The following is a 16,239-nucleotide window of genomic DNA, read 5'->3' as shown; positions in this document are numbered from 1 at the left end:
TGCCCACGGCCCCTGTGCCCCCCACACCCCGGGCACCCAAGCCGGGCACCCGCCGGCCTTCCTTGTGCAGGGATGGACACGCGGGCCGGGGCACGGCGGGAGGCGCCGCTGTCCCTGCGCTCAGGGAACCTCCTCCGCACCTCCCCGCGCCTCCCCGCGCCTCCCCGGGCGCTGCCAAGGGCGCAGAATTTTCCAGGAGCTGCGCCGAGCCCGACCCCCGCCGCAGGGGCCGGTTCTGGAGCTGTCACGGCGCCGCGGGGGCTGCGCGGGGGCGGCGGCTCCGGGGCTGCGCTGCGCTCTCCGCGCTCCTTTGTCCTCGGCGGAGCCTCCCCGCGCTCCCTCCCCGCTCCCGGGGGGCGTGGGCGGCCCGGGCATCCCCCGGGGGCTGCGCGCCCCTCCCGCCCCGGCCCCGCGTACTCACGGTGCAGGCGGGAGCGCGCGTCCATGCGCGGCCGAGCCGCGGTGCGGGGGCTGCGCGGGCGCCGCCGGGGGCTGCCCGCGGCTGTCCCGCCGCCCGCCCCGCCGCGCCGCGGAGCCCAGGGCCGGGCCCGCTCCGCCTCCGCGGGCGGCGCCCAGACACAAAGCGGCGGCGGCGGCGGCGGCGGCGGCGGCGGCGGGGCGGGTCCGGTCCCGCTGCGCGCCCGCGCTGCGCTCCGCGGCGGCGGCGCAGGGGCGGTGCGGGGGGGGGGCGGGACGCGACCGCGCTCCCCCCCCCCCCCCCCCTCCCTTCCAGCGGGGCGGTGCGGGAGGATGCGGGGCGGGGATGTTGTGCGGGGGATTCTGTGCGGGGGATGCTGTGCGGGGGATGCGCTGCGGGCAGGTGTGATGCGGAGCGGTGCGGGGATGCTGCGCGGGGATGTGCGGAGGATGTGCGGGAATGTGCAGGGAGATGCTGTGCAGGGATGTGCAGGGATGTGCAGGGATGTGCAGGGATGTGCAGGGATGTGCAGGGATGCTCGGGGGATGCTGTGCAGGGATGTGCAGGGATGTGCAGGGATGCTCGGGGGATGATGTGCAGGGATGCTGGGCAGGGATGCTGTGCAGGGATGTGCAGGGATGTGCAGGGATGTGCAGGGATGCTGTCCGGGCAGGTGTGATGCGGAGCGGTGCGGAGCGCTGCGCTCAGGCGGTGCCGCCCCATCCCGGCCCGTCCCCGTCCCGACGGGGCGCCCCGCGAGCGGAGCATCCCTGGAGCATCCCCGGGTCCCCCAGGTACGGGCTCGCACAGCCCCGACCCACGGCAGGAGCCATTTCCTCACCCGGCCAAGGTGCGGGGCCGGGCTGCGGGAAGGGGCTCGCAGCCTCCCGGGAGCTGCGCGGGCAGTGCTGGTGACAATTCAGTGTCCCCTGAGGCCTGGGGTGTCGCAGGCGGGGGTCATGGGGAACCCCTGGCAGAGGCGTCGTGCCCGGGGCTGAGGCTGCCCTGGATGTCCTGGCTGTCCTGGCTGTCCTGGCTGTCCTGGATGTCCTGGATGTCATAGCTATGATCCTGGATGTCCTGGCTGTCCTCCATCCCCAGGAGCATCACCCGCCGTGGCACAGAGCAGGACACACACCTGGATGTCCCGCCCTGCCCTGTGTCTGTGTGTGACCTGGAGCGATCCTGGGAACCCTCCAGGGGTTCATGGAAGCACAGAATGGGATGGGCTGGGAGAGACCTCGAAGCTCACCTGGTTCCACCCCCTGCCATGGTCAGGGACAGCTCCCACCACGTCCCTGCCCACGAGGTTGGGCTCCTGCAGCCTCTCCTGGCGCTCCTCAGAGCAGCTGTGGCAGCAGCAAGTCCTGGAGCTGCTCAGCTCCTGGGATCCCTCCAGCCCCGTGTCCCATCCCCGGGGCTCACTGGGATGAACTGGCCACCGGGGTGGCCACGGTGACTTCAGAGCTCTGTGCTGGGTGAGGTCAGCACCTCGCTGTTCCAGCCCTGTGGAATTTTTCTGGAGGAGGATCTCAGGAGGGCTCCCCAGCCCCGTTCCACAGGGACAATCCCTGGCACTGTGACCTCTCCTGTGCCTGCTGCTGCTGGAGGAATTCCTGCTCTGGGATGTTCCCAGTCTCTCCCAGTCTCTCCATCTCCGAGTGGGAAGTCAAATCAAGCCCAGAAAAATTTTGCTCCACCAATATTTTTGCAGTGCTCAAAGCACACATCCCCTGGTTTGATGTTGCCCAGAGCAGCTGTGGCTGCTCCTGGATCCCTGGAGGTGCCCAAGGCCACGCTGGACAGGGCTTGGAGCAGCCTGGGATGGTGGAAGGTGTCCCTGCCATGGCTGGGGTGGGATGGGATGAGATTTCAAGTCCCTCCCAACCCAGGGATTCTGATCTCAGGGGTGTCCAGGTTCAGCTGGGACAGGGACAGCTTCTGGGGGGGCAGGAGATGGGAATTTGTCCCCCCGAGATCCACAGTAATACTAGACAGGAATTTTTTGTTACAGCTCAGAGTTCTTTCCTTTCCTGATGTTCCTGAGAAACACCAAGATTCTGAAGGGCACGAAGGAACTGGAAAAGCTCTGGAAGAGTCGAGTCCTTATGTACAAAACAGAGAATTTCTTCCCTGAAAATGCAAGCGTGGGCAGGGAGAAATTCAGGGATGTGCCAGGGGGAGCTGCAGGAGGACGGGGGGAGCTGGGAACCAAACCCCCCCCAAGCCAGGAGCTGGGAAGGGCAAGGCTGGAGCTGTGGAATTCCAATCCTCAATTCCCATCACGTCTCAGCAGTTCCATGGTGTTTCCCCTGACTGCAGTGGAGATTGGAAATGCAAGGCCAACAAATGCAAGGCCAGAGCAGTGAGAAATGTGGATGCCAGCACATCCCTGAGCTCTGCTGATGCAGAACTCCAGCTGAGCAGTGCAACAAGTGGAACTAAGCTGGGCTTTACCACTGCTCTTCCATGCGTTTCCCCTGCTAAGCTCTTATTAAAAAAAAAAAAAAATCCCTTTCCTGCTGTGGGCCTGGGTTTAGAATAATGAAATTGCTTCAGCAAATTCCCTAGGAAAGCTGGATGTGTTCCCTAAAAGAGTTCTGCAGGTTTGGGCTCAGAAGGGTCTGGTCAAGTCCAGCTGGGAAGGTGGGGGGTAAATCAAAGCATCACACTGATAACCTTGAAATAAAGATATTTTTATTCTCCATTTTTTAAAAGTCTGGACTATGGAGAGAAGGAACAGTTTTAAGGACTCAGCCCCTTCTATTCAATAAGTGGTGGAGCTGCACAGCTTTGAACATTTTCCCTTCAGAATTCCCAATGTATTTTTTTTCCCCTCTGGTTTCACCAAGTCCTCTCAAGCACTGCTCGAAGAATTCCCAGACAAAGCTGATCTCCATTTCTGGAGCCTTTCCCTGTGGGATTGAGAGGAGGGGATGAGGCACGAAGGGGGTTCAGGTCACCTTCTGTGGGTGGTGACAAAGAGCCCAGCTGGCAGCTGGGACAGGGTGACAGCGGTGGGGCAGGAGGGACCTGGCAGGCTCTGCCCAAAAACGGGTTTGGGAATTGTGATGGAGGCAGAATTTAGGAGATGAAAAACGAGGATGGAAAAGGAAGGGAAATCTTCATGGAGACCCAGAAAGCTGCAGGGTCCTGCCCTCCCTCCTCATTCCCAGAGTGCAGTCCACGGGTAATTGTCGTTATCCATGAGGAATTCCTGGAGCTGTTCCATCAGGATGACGCTGGAATAATTGGGATATTTGCATCCCTGCACTGAAGGTAATTTGGGAAAAAGTTCATTTTTTCTGGAGTGATGACATCAGCCATCAGCAAGCTGGACCTGCAAAAATGGTAACTCTTTAAACTGGAACAACTCATTTCTTCTTTTAACACTGAAATGATTCCATTTCTATCATCTGGAAGCACTTTAAAAGCCTGCCATGAAATGTGTCAACCAGGGACATTAAACTGCTCCCTCTTCCCTGTCTCATCAAAAGGAATTCGGGAGAGAAGCTGGGACAATCCTGATCTCCTGCCCTGGGATGGTGGCAGGTGTCCCTGCTGGAACAAGGTGAGCTTTAAGGTCCTCCTGACCAAGCCAGTCTGGGATTCCGGGATTCCATGAATATCCTGGGAGCCACCGGGGTGTTCAGTGCTGTCAGAAGAATCCCCGACCCAATTTCCATTTCCAAATTCCCTGCTCCCGGGATCTGATGGAGCACAAAACCCTCCCCCTCCTATTCCAATTCCTCCCTGGAGCAGCCGAGCTCTCCAGGTCTACAAAAAGTGTTTAAATCTCTGCTTCCAACCTCTCCAGCCCATAATCCCCTCTCAGCTCCCCACTTGTTGGGAAGGACGAGAATTTAACGGAGGAATTGTGCAGATGTACAGAAGGTTTTGTAGGAATGAAAGGAAGTTTTGATAGAGAAGAAAAGAATTGCTGAGCCAGCCTGGCCGGGTAACGAGAAGGCAAAGAGCAAAGTGAGCTGGAAGGGGCTTTGATGGCTCAGAGCAAAGGATAAACCCACCTCAAACAAAAGATGTTTTTACCAAACAAAAAGATTTTCACAGGCAATGTTGCAAGTAGAGAAAAGATCTCAGAAATTTCCACTGCAGAGCAAGTCCCAAAGTTTAACGTGTGGCCACTAACTCTGATGATTGGCTAGTCACTGACATAATGTGGTAATTTTAGCAGTTTGGATGGGCTGTGTGTAAATGTAAAAGGTGTTGTGGGTGATGCTGATTGGAATTAAAAGTATATAATGTAACCAGAAATAGAATTGGGCTTCAGGACACACGGCTTGGCCACAGCCAGCAGCTCTGGGCTCACCCACGACCCCCAACTGCTGGAACCTCGTCTGTGCAATAAACTGCATTGTAAGAGCTGCCCGAAAGGCTCTGTGTGTCCATCAGGCTCTTACACCCAGAATCCAGGCACGACTTTCCCTGTGGGACCCGCCCGTCTGAGGAGCAGCTGAAGGTCCCTGTCCCTGCTCTGCCAGCGTGGGGCAATTGAATCGTTAAAAAAAACCCGGGATAATCACGGACAAAGACCCTGTAACTGCAGCTTCCACGGGCAGCTCCCAGCCCCACAGCACTGTCAGTCCCAGTGGGAAAGGGAGAACAGGGATCAGTAATCCTGCTGTGCCAGATGTGGGCAGGGGACACGCTGCCTCCATCTGCTGGGGCTTGTGCTGCTCACAGGGGAGTGCCTGGGGGTGACACTGGCTGGGCTTTTAGGGATCTGGAACATAAAGGAGTGCCTGGGGATGGAGCTGGGTGGGTTTTTAGGGATCTGGAGCACCAATGAGTGGCTGGCAGTGGAGCTGGGTGGGATTTTAGGGATTTGGAACACAAGGGAGTGCCTGGGAGTGGAACTGGGTGGGTTTTTAAGGATCTGGAACACAAGGGGAGTGCCTGGGGGAGGAGCTGGGTGGGTTTTTAAGAACCTGGAACGTCTTTAGGGTCCCTTCCCAGGCGGATCATTCCAGGATTCCGTGCCCAGCCCCGTGCTGCTGCGCAGGGAGCCCGTGCGTGCCGGGAGGAGCTGCTGGGACAGCGGTGGCACCAAGGACAGCTCCGCGGGCAGCGTCACAGCCCGGAGCCAACATCCCCTCCTGTGGGTGCGGTGAGAGACAGGGAAAAGAGAAGTTTGAGTTTTCCCAAGCTGCTCAAAGGAAAAGAGAAGGGAAAAAAAATGAAAAACAAAGTTTAGCACCTGGTGCTGAGGACAGGAGTGAGTGTGGAATGTGATGTTTTGGTAAGAGCGTCTTTACAAGAGGTGTTTCCTTCCTTGTGAATCGGTGGTCTCGAATTGGGTCAGTGGTCTGGAAGGATGAAGTCAGGAGAGTCTTCATCAGGTGTCTGTGACCCTCGGGCACGATCCAAGGCTCCGTGCTTCATGGTTAGCAGTTTACTTAAGTTCTTCTGTATGTAAATTTATAATAGCAGCTAATTATACCAATTAGCTCTAGCCTAAGCATCTGGTAATTATTAACCCCCCATTTACCTCCCTAACTTACATCTTGGTCATGGAAACTACTTCTACTCTTAGCAAAAATCTTAACTTTTTAAAACCATGATTCACTCGGACCAATGAGTTTATTCTCTCCTCGGTTCAGCGACCCAGCCTTCAAAAATGTGCCAGCTTGTAGGATAAATCACTTCTTTGTTTCTTCTGCTCTCTGCGTGAAGCCTTTTTTTCCCTGACCTTACAGCAAAACCCTCGCAGGAGGAGCCTGCCCTGACCCAGGGCTCTGTGCCGTTCTCACTCTGCTTTTAAACCCCCTGGGAGATGCCAGTGCCACTCTCAGGACTCTGCCCATGTCCCACCTCCCATCGTTCCCCTTTCCACACCCCTTCTCCTGCCATGCTCGGATCATTTCCAGCTCCCCGGCAGCTCTAAACCCTCCCTGGCACTCTGGCTGTTGGCACCTGGGCGGGTTTCCCCTCCGGGGGTGGTTTTGGAGGAGCTGCCGTGCCCAGGGCAGAGCTCAAAAATAAACCAGCAGCTCCTTCTGCTTGGTGCCTTCCTTCTGACGAGCACTTGGCAGCAGGAAGGGGGTGGTGGCACCGGGGTGGGCACACAGGGAAGGTTTTGCTGTCCCCAAAACCCCCCCAGCCTTGGTTGGGCTCCTCTTCACCAAAGAAGGGATTTGGGCACGGATTTAATGCCATATTTTGGGCATGGATTTAATGTGCCATGTTTTGGGGACAGATTTAATGCCATATTTTGGGCTCAGATTTAATGTGCCATATTTTGGGCACAGATTTAATGCCATGTTTTGGGCACAGATTTAATGCCATATTTCAGTCATGGATTTAATGTGCCATATTTCGGGCACACAGATTTAATGTGCCATATTTCAGGCACAGAGTTAATGTGCCATATTTTGGGCACTGATTTAATGCCATATTTTGGGCACACAGATTTAATGTGCCATATTTTGGGCACAGATTTAATGCCATATTCCTCACAGGAATGGGTTAAAGCCACAAGGATGGGTGGCAGTGGCACCCTGATCCCACCCTGATCCCACCCTGGTCCCACCCTGGTCCCACCCTGGTCCCTCCATCCCAACAGCCCCATCCTGCAGGGTTTGGTGCCTGTTGGAGCAGAGACTGAGCAAACTCCCATTTTTTGGTCTATTACCCTCCAACATTTAAAAATAGAGCTGTTACTAAGCAATGGCAGCGAGGAGCAAGCCAAGCCTATTGAGGAGCATTCCTGGGAACAGGTATTTTTCCCAGCCCCAGTGCTGTAAACATTGTGGGATGAGGAATTGTGAATCAGAGCCTTCCCTCCCTCCCATCCCCACTGCTGCTCTCCCATCACCCCCAAAAACAGCAGCAGCAACGTGAGGAGCTTCGTGCTCTCACTCTGCCTTGGTTTACAGGTCAGGTTGTCCAGATTTTCCACATATCTTTAAAAAAAAAATAAAAAATTAGTGGGATGATGTTGCCGTGGTGGAGTGGGGCAAGAGCTGCAGGGGTCCAAGCACTGCCAGGGCCACCCCTGCCCCGTGTCCCCAAGTGCCACATCCACAGGGATTTGAAATCCCTCCAGGGATGGGGATTCCACTCATCCACTGCTCCTCCAGCTCCTTCCCCTTCCCGGGGCTCAAAATCCCTGAACAAAGCCAAGAGCAGCACTGGCCAGCAAGGGGAATTTATGGAATTAATAAAAAGATGGACAGGAATTGGAAAAATAGCTGTAATTTTTCTACATGGGCTTCAAATCCTGGTCGGTCCCAGTTGCTCTCCTGAATCCCTTCTGGGTTTATGGCAGCAGAAATTTTCTCAGTGGGTTTTTAGGACTGGATTTGGGATGAAGTCTCTTCTGACAGAGTTAGAATAGGGCAGGAATTCTCATTAAATACAAGAAGTGACATTTTCAATTAAGCAAGAGGAAGGAAGCAGCAGAGAATTGACAGGCCTGCTCCAGAAAATGGGGGAAACGTCATAAAAAATGGGAAGATGCAGCTGGAGAAGCCTGGGTATTAAAAACCACACTCACACATTGAAATTATCCAAAGGAATGATGGATTTGTCCCTTCTCCAGGCTCTTTTGTGCCAAAATAATCGGGAAAGCAGCAGTGGAGAGGCAGAATTTGGCTTTCCCCTCGTGGCCCTGTGGGATGGGGAGGCTCAGCCCATCCCAGCAGCTCTTTGGGATTCCAGAGCTCCTCTCGTTTTTAGCAGCAGGATTTCAGGATTTCTGGCCCTCTGCTAAATGGAGGATTTGGGATTTGAGGCTGGAATTAGGGAGCCACACGTGCAGGGCTGGGAGGCAGCGAGGTGTGATGGCTTTGTGAGCTCCAGGAGCAGCTCCCCTTGGATTGGGAACTCATGGAATTATTGAATGGAATAAGGTGAGGAAAACTGGGATGAGCAAATCGTTCCCCAGCCCAATTCCTGCATCTCCTTTTTTTGTCACCCACACAGGGATGGGGCTTTTTTTTTTTCCCCTGGGAAGTCCCTGAGTTCAACTCAGAGGCTGCAGCTTGGAGAGTGTGAATGCTCTTAACCCTGCTCCAAAATTTGGGAATAGGGAATGGCAGGAAGACATGGGAGGGGTGAGCTCCTTGTCCAAACCACGTCGCTTCCCAAGAAACTGCTGAGGGCTGAGCCTGAGGGTGGAGCAGGAGCCGGGAGGGGTTTGTGGCTGGAAAAGCAGGGATGGGGCTGCTCCTCACGGGAGAAGCAGGAAAACGAGCAAGGAAAGGATTCCCAACTTGCCTGGAGGTTTGCTGCAGGATGTGCCTGGATTTCACATCCCTGCACAGCGCAGCTTCTTCCTCCCCAGTCCAGGTTCCGTAGGAATGCTGCTCTGTCCCCGGAGCGTGGATGTGTCCCCACGTTCCCCTTTCATCCCCACTTTAACCCAGGAGCTCCCCCGGGGCTTCAGGGGCTTGCTCTGAGTTATGGATTCTGCCCAGCTCTGCTCTTTCCCGATTTGCCCGAAGCAAAACCTTTTAAATTCCCCCACAAAGTCACTAAAACTCGTTTTCCTCTATTGATGCTCCCAAACTTCCTTCACATCCCAAATCCAGCGGTGGAGCTGATGAAGGAGCAGGGAGGAGGACGCTGCCTTCTCCTCCTCCCCCAGCAGATCCCAATTAAAATTTCTGTGCTCGGGAGCTGCTTCAAGGCTGGAACTCGGTGATCCAGGAGGTCTTTTCCACCCTAAAGAATCCCAGGATCCTGCCTTTCCCTCCAGCTGAATTTTTCATTGCCCTCGCAAGGCTCTGGAGCTGCTGGCAGGGTTGGGGTTGGGTTCTGGGTTGTGGCTGCTCCCTGTCCGGCCAGAGAACCCCAGGAGCTCTTCCCAAAGTCAGGAGAAGGATTTGGTGGGATCCTCATCTCCCCCGGCTCCTCCCCACCCATCCAGGGCTCTGCTGTGCTCCCCTTCCTGAGGCTCCCTGCATTTTCCTTCCCCCTCCACAGGAGACTCAGCCCTCCAGAATTTATAGCCAACCTTTCTTGTCCAGGCTCTAGGACAGAGACTGCAAAAAAAAAAAAAAAAAAAAAAAAAAAAAAAAAGAAAAAAGAAAAAAAGGAAAAACCTAAAAAATTTATTTTCTGCAGGAAAAAATAGCAACTGTCTGTGGAAGGAGCTGGTGCCTGCATCAGCCACTCCCTGCTCCCAAGCTGGAGCTGAGCCAAGGCAGGGGACGTGGCTGGGGAGCACCAGGAGTGGGAGCCTCAATTTCCACCCCCTTTTTATGTTTATCCAGCCCTTTTGGAGAATTCCACCCTGGGCTCTGCAGCCTCTGTTAGGGAGGGAGTCCAGCAAGGCTCCCCCATCCTGCTGGGAATGAGGAGGATCCAGCCTGGGCAGGGCAGAGCCTTCCCACAGGGATGCTGGGCTCCCAAAATTCCATTTCCATGTGACAGAATCACAGAATCCTGGCTGGAATTCTGGGACATCCCATTCCCAGCCCTGCCATGGCAGGGACACCTCCCACTGTCCCAGGGTGTCCCAGGAATGTCCAGCCTGGCCTTGGGCACTGCCAGGGATCCAGGGGCAGATCTGGGAATTCCATCCCAGCCCCTCCCACCTTCCCAGGGAACAATTCCTGTCCCAAATCCCATCCAGCCCTGCCCTGGGGCACCGGGATCCATCCCCTGTGTCCTGTCCCTCCATCCTTTGTCCTTCCAGCTCTCCTGGATCTCCTTTAGGGGAAACCTCAGGGGCTGAATCTCAAACCCCCAAAGCGAAGGGATCCGGGACACGTTTGGAGAAGGAAGATTTGTTTCCAAACAGATGAAAATGCATAAAATGCCTTTTCTATCCCTTTCTTTTGCTGGGAGAGGGCAGGAGTTTCCCAGTGCAGAGGATTTGTGTGGGCTGAACCAGGAGATTCCCAGCAGGATGTGCCCAGGACACAGCTCTGCAGTGGGATGTGATCCCTGCCCAGGACGAGCCCAAATCCCCGATTGTTTTTTTGCTGCTGGTGCTGGAGGAGCTGCAGGGAAGCGGGATTGTTAAAATTCAGCTCAGCCCATCCTCCCCGACGAGCCGGGGGAGGCTGGGAGAGCTCCGGGCCGCTGGATCACCCGGCTCCCCTGCAGGACAGGCTCCTTCCCCTGGGACGGGCAGGGAGGGGACAGGGACAATGCCAGCGATTCCCGTGGTGACAATCACAGCAGGGAGAGGGAATTCCTGCCTTTTCCCTTGGAATGCACAGGGAGGGGACAGGGACAATCCCAGTTACCCCTCATGGTGACAATCACAGCAGGGGGAAGGGAATTCCTGCCTTTTCCCTTAGAATGCACAGGGAGGGGACAGGGACAATCCCAGTTACCCCTCATGGTGACTCTGGGAATTCCTGCCTTCCCTTCAGCCCCACCACGGGCAGGGGGCTGGGGGGAATCCCTCCCTCCCTTTCCCATGCTGGGAGAGGACAAGGGAAGGGGTTTGGCTCCAAACTCCATGGGAGGAATTGCAACAGCAACTCCCTTCAGGAGACCATGATGGGATGGGATGGGATGGGATGGGATGGGATGGGAGAATGGGATGGGATAATGGGATAATGGGATAATGGGATGTATAGCATGGGATGGGATGGGATGGGATGTGATGGGATGGGATAATGGGATGGGATAATGGGATAATGGGATGTATAGGATGGGATGGGATGATGGGATAATGGGATAATGGGATAATGGGTTGTATAGGATGGATGGGTGGTCCATGATGGAAAGGATGGAATGCACAGGGATAAGGATGTGTCCCTGCCCTTGTGGTTCTGCTCCAACTCCACATCCCTGGAGTGTCCAAGGCCAGCTTGGATGGATCTTGGAGCAGCCTGGGATAGTGGAAGGTGTCCCTGCCCATGGTGTGGGTGGGACAAAAGGAGCTTTAAGGTCCTTCCCAATTTAAGTTCCAACCATTCTGGGATTCTGGGATCCCAGCAGTGCAAATGGTGCTTCCCAAGACCGTGATTTTGAAGGCTGGAATATTTCACATTTTCCAAAATTGAATATTTGAACAATTCTTTAATCTGGGTTGGTTGTGTGTGAACACCCAAGGAAAATCCATGGCTTAGCAAACAAACATATGGAAAGAAGAGTTTGGGGAAGTTTTTCCTGATAAATTACACTTTGTAATTTCTTTCCAGCTTCTCTGGTTCCTTTATGGATTCGAGAGGTGCTGAGGAGGCAGGGAGCACTGGGAAAGGAGCAGTGGGATCAGCACGAGGTCCTGGATGTTCCTGCAGGGAAGGAGGATGGAGGGTGACGTCCCCAGGGATATTTGGAACCCGAAGCCATAAAGGCCAGGAAGGAGCTGAAGCACCCGGCCCTTGGCTCGGTGTAAATCCATTATCTCATCCTGGCCTAAAAATAACAGCTCCAAATTATTCTGAGCTCTGCACAGGCTTCTGCTTCCTCCTCACACTTAGTCATAAACCCTTTAATCAATATTAATGTTGTCAGCCCAGGCACGTTCCTGCCTGGTGCAGAGCAGCCCAGCCTGGAGCTGTTCTCCAGGGAAAGCCTGCCCTGGATGGAGCCTCTGGGGCTGTTCCTTGGCTTTTTGCCATGGGAAAAAAAAAAAAAATCTCCTTTTCCCCTTCCCTTGGCTCTACCCCGCAGTAATTTCTGTCACACGTGGACTCCTCTCCCTCGTGGCACAGAATCCACGGGGTCCAACTCCCACCTCAGACCGAGCTGGGAAGGGTTTGTTCAAATCCCTGGAAAAGTTTGGGAATCCTCCAAGCCCCCTGGAGGTGTGAGGTCAGGTTTGTCATGCATCCACCCCCAGGGGTGTGCAGCACCCAGCTGAAACAGGGATTTGTTCCTTCCCCAATTCCTCCTTGTTTCCTGGCTATAAATCACAAACTGTACCTGCCCCACTCTGATCCACCAGTAATAGTTTAATACCGCTATTAATCACTATTAATTATTCATGGAGTGCTTGTGCACTTAAGGAAATGAATGGCCTGGGACTGGCTGAGTGGCAGTGTTGGATTTCCAGTGGTTATCTCCCAATTAATTGGGAGATGCTTTCCATGCACAAAGAGTGCATCACATTAATTTTTGATGGGGAAAAAATTCCAGAGATCAATTTACCATTAATATTAAACTGTCTGTGAATAAACATTCCATTAGGATGAAACTGGATTGTTCGTGGGAGCACATCTGCTCTGTTTGCTTTCCTGCCAGCCCTTTGGAATAAAAGCATGGAAATCCATTCCTCCTGGAAATCCATTCCTCCTGGAAATCCATTCATCCTGGAAATCCCTGCTTCTGTGGGGCTGCAGGACCACGGCTCTTCCTACCAAAAAAATTCTGGGATGGGTTGGCTTGGAAGAGACCTTGAATCCCTTGAAGTTATTCCAGCTCCATGTCACGGTCAGGGAAACCTCCCACTGAATTCACAGGAGGAATTCCTTCCCAAAATCCCATCCAGCCCTGCCCTCTGGCAGTGGGATCCATTCCCTGTGTCCTGTCCCTCCATCCCTTGTCCCCAGTCCCTCCCCAGCTCTCCTGGGGCCCCTTTAGGAACTGGAATGGGCTCTGAGCTCTTTTCCCACCAGCAGGAGCCCAACAGCTGCAATTCCAGAGATCTGAGGGTTGGAGGGAGCAGCAGGAGAAATCCAGGGATTTTTAGGACTCCAGGAGCCACGCTGGGATTGCAGTGAGGGAGAAAACTCTGGACAACGTCCCACGTGCTGGGAAGGAAAATTTCACTTTTTCCCAAAGATCCAACCCAAACCTCCGCGAGGCTTTTCCCTCTTGTCCCTGGGAGCAGGGCTCGGTGCCCAGAACCCAGAACCCCTGTTCTGGGATTTTTTTGGGAATGGATATCGGGAATGACTCCCTGGGAAGCAGAGCACAAAGAAGAAATCCGTGCCCATCCCGTGCCCTCGGCATTTCTGGGATGAGCTGGCTCGGGAGTTCTGCATAATAATGGGAAAATGAGAGACAAGAGCTGCAGCCAGGAGGGATCTCCAAAATAATTCAAGGATGAGGAGCAGAGCAGGAGTGGGCAGGAGCTGCCGATCCATCATCGGGAATTGCTGCAGGTGAAACATCTCCAGAAATGATAAATTGGGGAATGTGAGGAGGAGGAGGAGGGGGAAAAAAAAAACAACAAAAAAAACATTGGAAAGGTGAAATAATCAGGCAAGGAAGGTTCTGCTTGGCCCCACCCCGGCCCGGGGGATGGAGGAGCTGTGGGATGGATGTCAGGATGGATCACGGAACGATCCACACTGGAATGTGGCTGAGTCACCCAGGGGGGAGACACGGAAATGTTGGGATGGGGAGAGGATGGATGAGGATTGCTGGAACTCAGAAAACGGGAATAACCCAAATCCCGCAGGGGGATTGGATCCTGGATCAACCTCCCCATCCCAAAAAACCATCCAAAGGGAGCTCCAGAGCCAGGGGAGCTGCAGCTGGGAGCTGGTGGCCAGAGCTGTCACAACTGGGAGTTACTGGGAGTTACTGGGAGTTACTGGGGAGTCCCACACACCCACCAGGGAATCATGGAAAGGTTTGGGTGGCAGGGACACTTTCCTGGGTGTCCAACATCCCTGGGCATCCTGCTCCAGTGGCTCCATCCCTCTGGAAACTGGGGAAGCACCACCCACCCTTCCCCTGGGGCTCCAGCAAATTGCTTGGAATCCCAAAGGGATTTAATGCCAAGCATTCAAAAAAAAATTTGCATTTCTTCCCAGTGGGCACGAGGAGCTGGGGAATTAAATCCTTCCTCGGGAAGAGCAGCAGTGGTGGCAGAGGTAAAAAAAAAAAAAAAAAAAAAAAGTTGTTAAAAGATCTGTGAATGGTGTGAAATGGGAGCAGGGACCTGGATCAAAACGTGAGGTCAAGGGAAAGAAAAAAAAAACTTTCTAGAGCATGGGATGTATAAAAAACTGAGAGTGAGAAAAGGAGAGCAAAGGCCACGGTGTCACCAACTGCCTGGGCTCGAGTGCGGGGGGTTCCAGGAGCAGAGGGAGGGAGGCAGGGACGGACTGGGGCAGTTTTGGGGAGCTTTGGATGCGTGGAAGTTCTCAAAAGTCGGGCAGGACATCAGTGAGAGCCGTGAGCCAGCCCAGGCTGCTGGAAAAGGAACAAAATTTCCCCTCAGGCACGGGAAAAAGGAGCTGGAGTGGGCGAAGCCTGGATAATTCCGGTTTTATCGGGGAATGGGGAGGGTGTGGCTCTGCGAAGCTTTGCAGCCTGAGAATTCCAGAATTTCCCGGGAAAAGTGAGCTGGGAGTGATGAAAATGCCACAGACCAGGCAGGGAAGGTTTTTTTTTTCCAGAGGATATTCCCAAATATCAGCTGGGCAGGGCAGGGTGGGAGGTCGGGGAAGGATTCCAGCAGCCCATCCTCATCCTCTGCTTTTCCTGCTTTTTCCTGGAGCAAGGAACCAACCTTTTGGAGATCATTTTCATTGACAGATTCTGATTTTTTCCTCCTTTTTTTTTTTTTTTTTAGACACTAAATTATTTGCCAGGCTTTATTTTTAAACCGGTGGAACCCACATAAACCTGAATTTAAAAAGGATTTTTAAAAAGATACATCTATAAAAATATATTTCTACATATTATCTATTATATATCATTATCTAGGAATGTATAATTATATAAAGTATATATTTAGATACACATATATTTAGATACACATATTTTTATATGCACATATATTTATATACACATATATTTATACACATATTTTTATATACACATATTTTTATAGACATATTTTTAAATTTTTTTTTCCCCTTTCCATCTGGAAAGCCCCCCTTGGCATGAACTCATTCCAGGAACTACATTCCCCAGTGCAGGCAATGAACCTAACTCCTTACTCGATCCAAGGAAACTTAAATTAAGCTGGAAAAAAAAAAAAAAATTTGGAGGAGAGCAGCTTCTATATTTACACAGCAACGAGTGGTGCAAACACGAGGCTGAGGTTTTGCTGGTGTAAAACTGAGCAGATATTTCTAATTTTGTGAACAGTCCAGAGAGTTTTTGCAGGAATATTTCCTGTAGGGGCTCGTGCCTAGAAACATCCATGCAGGGATGGGGAATTCTGGCTGGGAATTTGCTCCACACTCACTCAGTGTGCTGGTTTTAATCCCTCTCTCCTCTCAAAAATTGGGATTTTGGGTTCTTTGTGCATCCCTGGGAAAGGTAGGAGCAATCTGGAAAATATTCCAGGCCAGAGCTTCTCAGCTCTGATCCCAGGCTGATAAAACTGGCTCGGTTTCAGGTAGGGAGAATTTCTCCCAGGATGAGAACTTGGTCAAAATAGAGAGGAATTAAAAACAAAGATACACCACCTGCTTTGGTGCGTGGGAAAGGGGTTTCTGTAGCCCTGGGAAGGGATTTTAACCCTTTAAGATGCACAGCTCCATGGTCGTTTTTTATGACAGGAAGAAAGAGCCAAGTTTATTCAGGAACACACTCGGTTTTATAGCAGGACTGCAACTCCCAGAGCAGAGAAAAGGAGATTGGTTCAGAGAGAAGACACCCCATGGCCAGGGCCTGGGCACACACCACAACAGGGGTTTGATTTTGTTATTAATTCCTTTTTATTGTGACCAAATTATCACCCTGGGAGAAATTCTCCCTGGCCTTGGGCTGGGAACGGAGCTGAGAAGATCCAGCCTGGAATATTTTCTGTAATTTTCTTACTTTCTCAATCTGTGTCCCACAGGGGTCTTCTCTCTGCACCACTCAGCTTTACCCTGGCTTTGGAGTTTTGGGAGACTGTGCTTAAGCATGAAATAAAATTTGTCCCTTTCCTGTCGTGAGGGGTGGCCCTGTAGCTGTCGTTTAAAGGGTTAACAGCGCTTTGCACGGCG

General features: G+C 53.1%; 1 long non-coding RNA gene across 1 annotated transcript; it reads left to right on the top strand.

Moving 5' to 3' along the window:
- The first annotated feature begins 722 nt into the window (after positions 1–722).
- Positions 723–4,806, top strand: LOC148222755 (uncharacterized). Its single transcript, XR_015805290.1, has 2 exons — positions 723–820; positions 2,433–4,806. It is a non-coding gene; the product is annotated as an uncharacterized LOC148222755 (long non-coding RNA).
- The last annotated feature ends 11,433 nt before the right edge of the window (positions 4,807–16,239 follow it).

Source organism: Sturnus vulgaris, chromosome 9, assembly GCF_052056855.1.
Source record: "Sturnus vulgaris isolate bStuVul1 chromosome 9, bStuVul1.hap1, whole genome shotgun sequence".
In the NCBI taxonomy this organism is placed as follows: domain Eukaryota; kingdom Metazoa; phylum Chordata; class Aves; order Passeriformes; family Sturnidae; genus Sturnus; species Sturnus vulgaris.
Note: the sequence above shows the minus strand (reverse complement) of the source record. Positions and strands in the feature narration are given on the sequence as shown.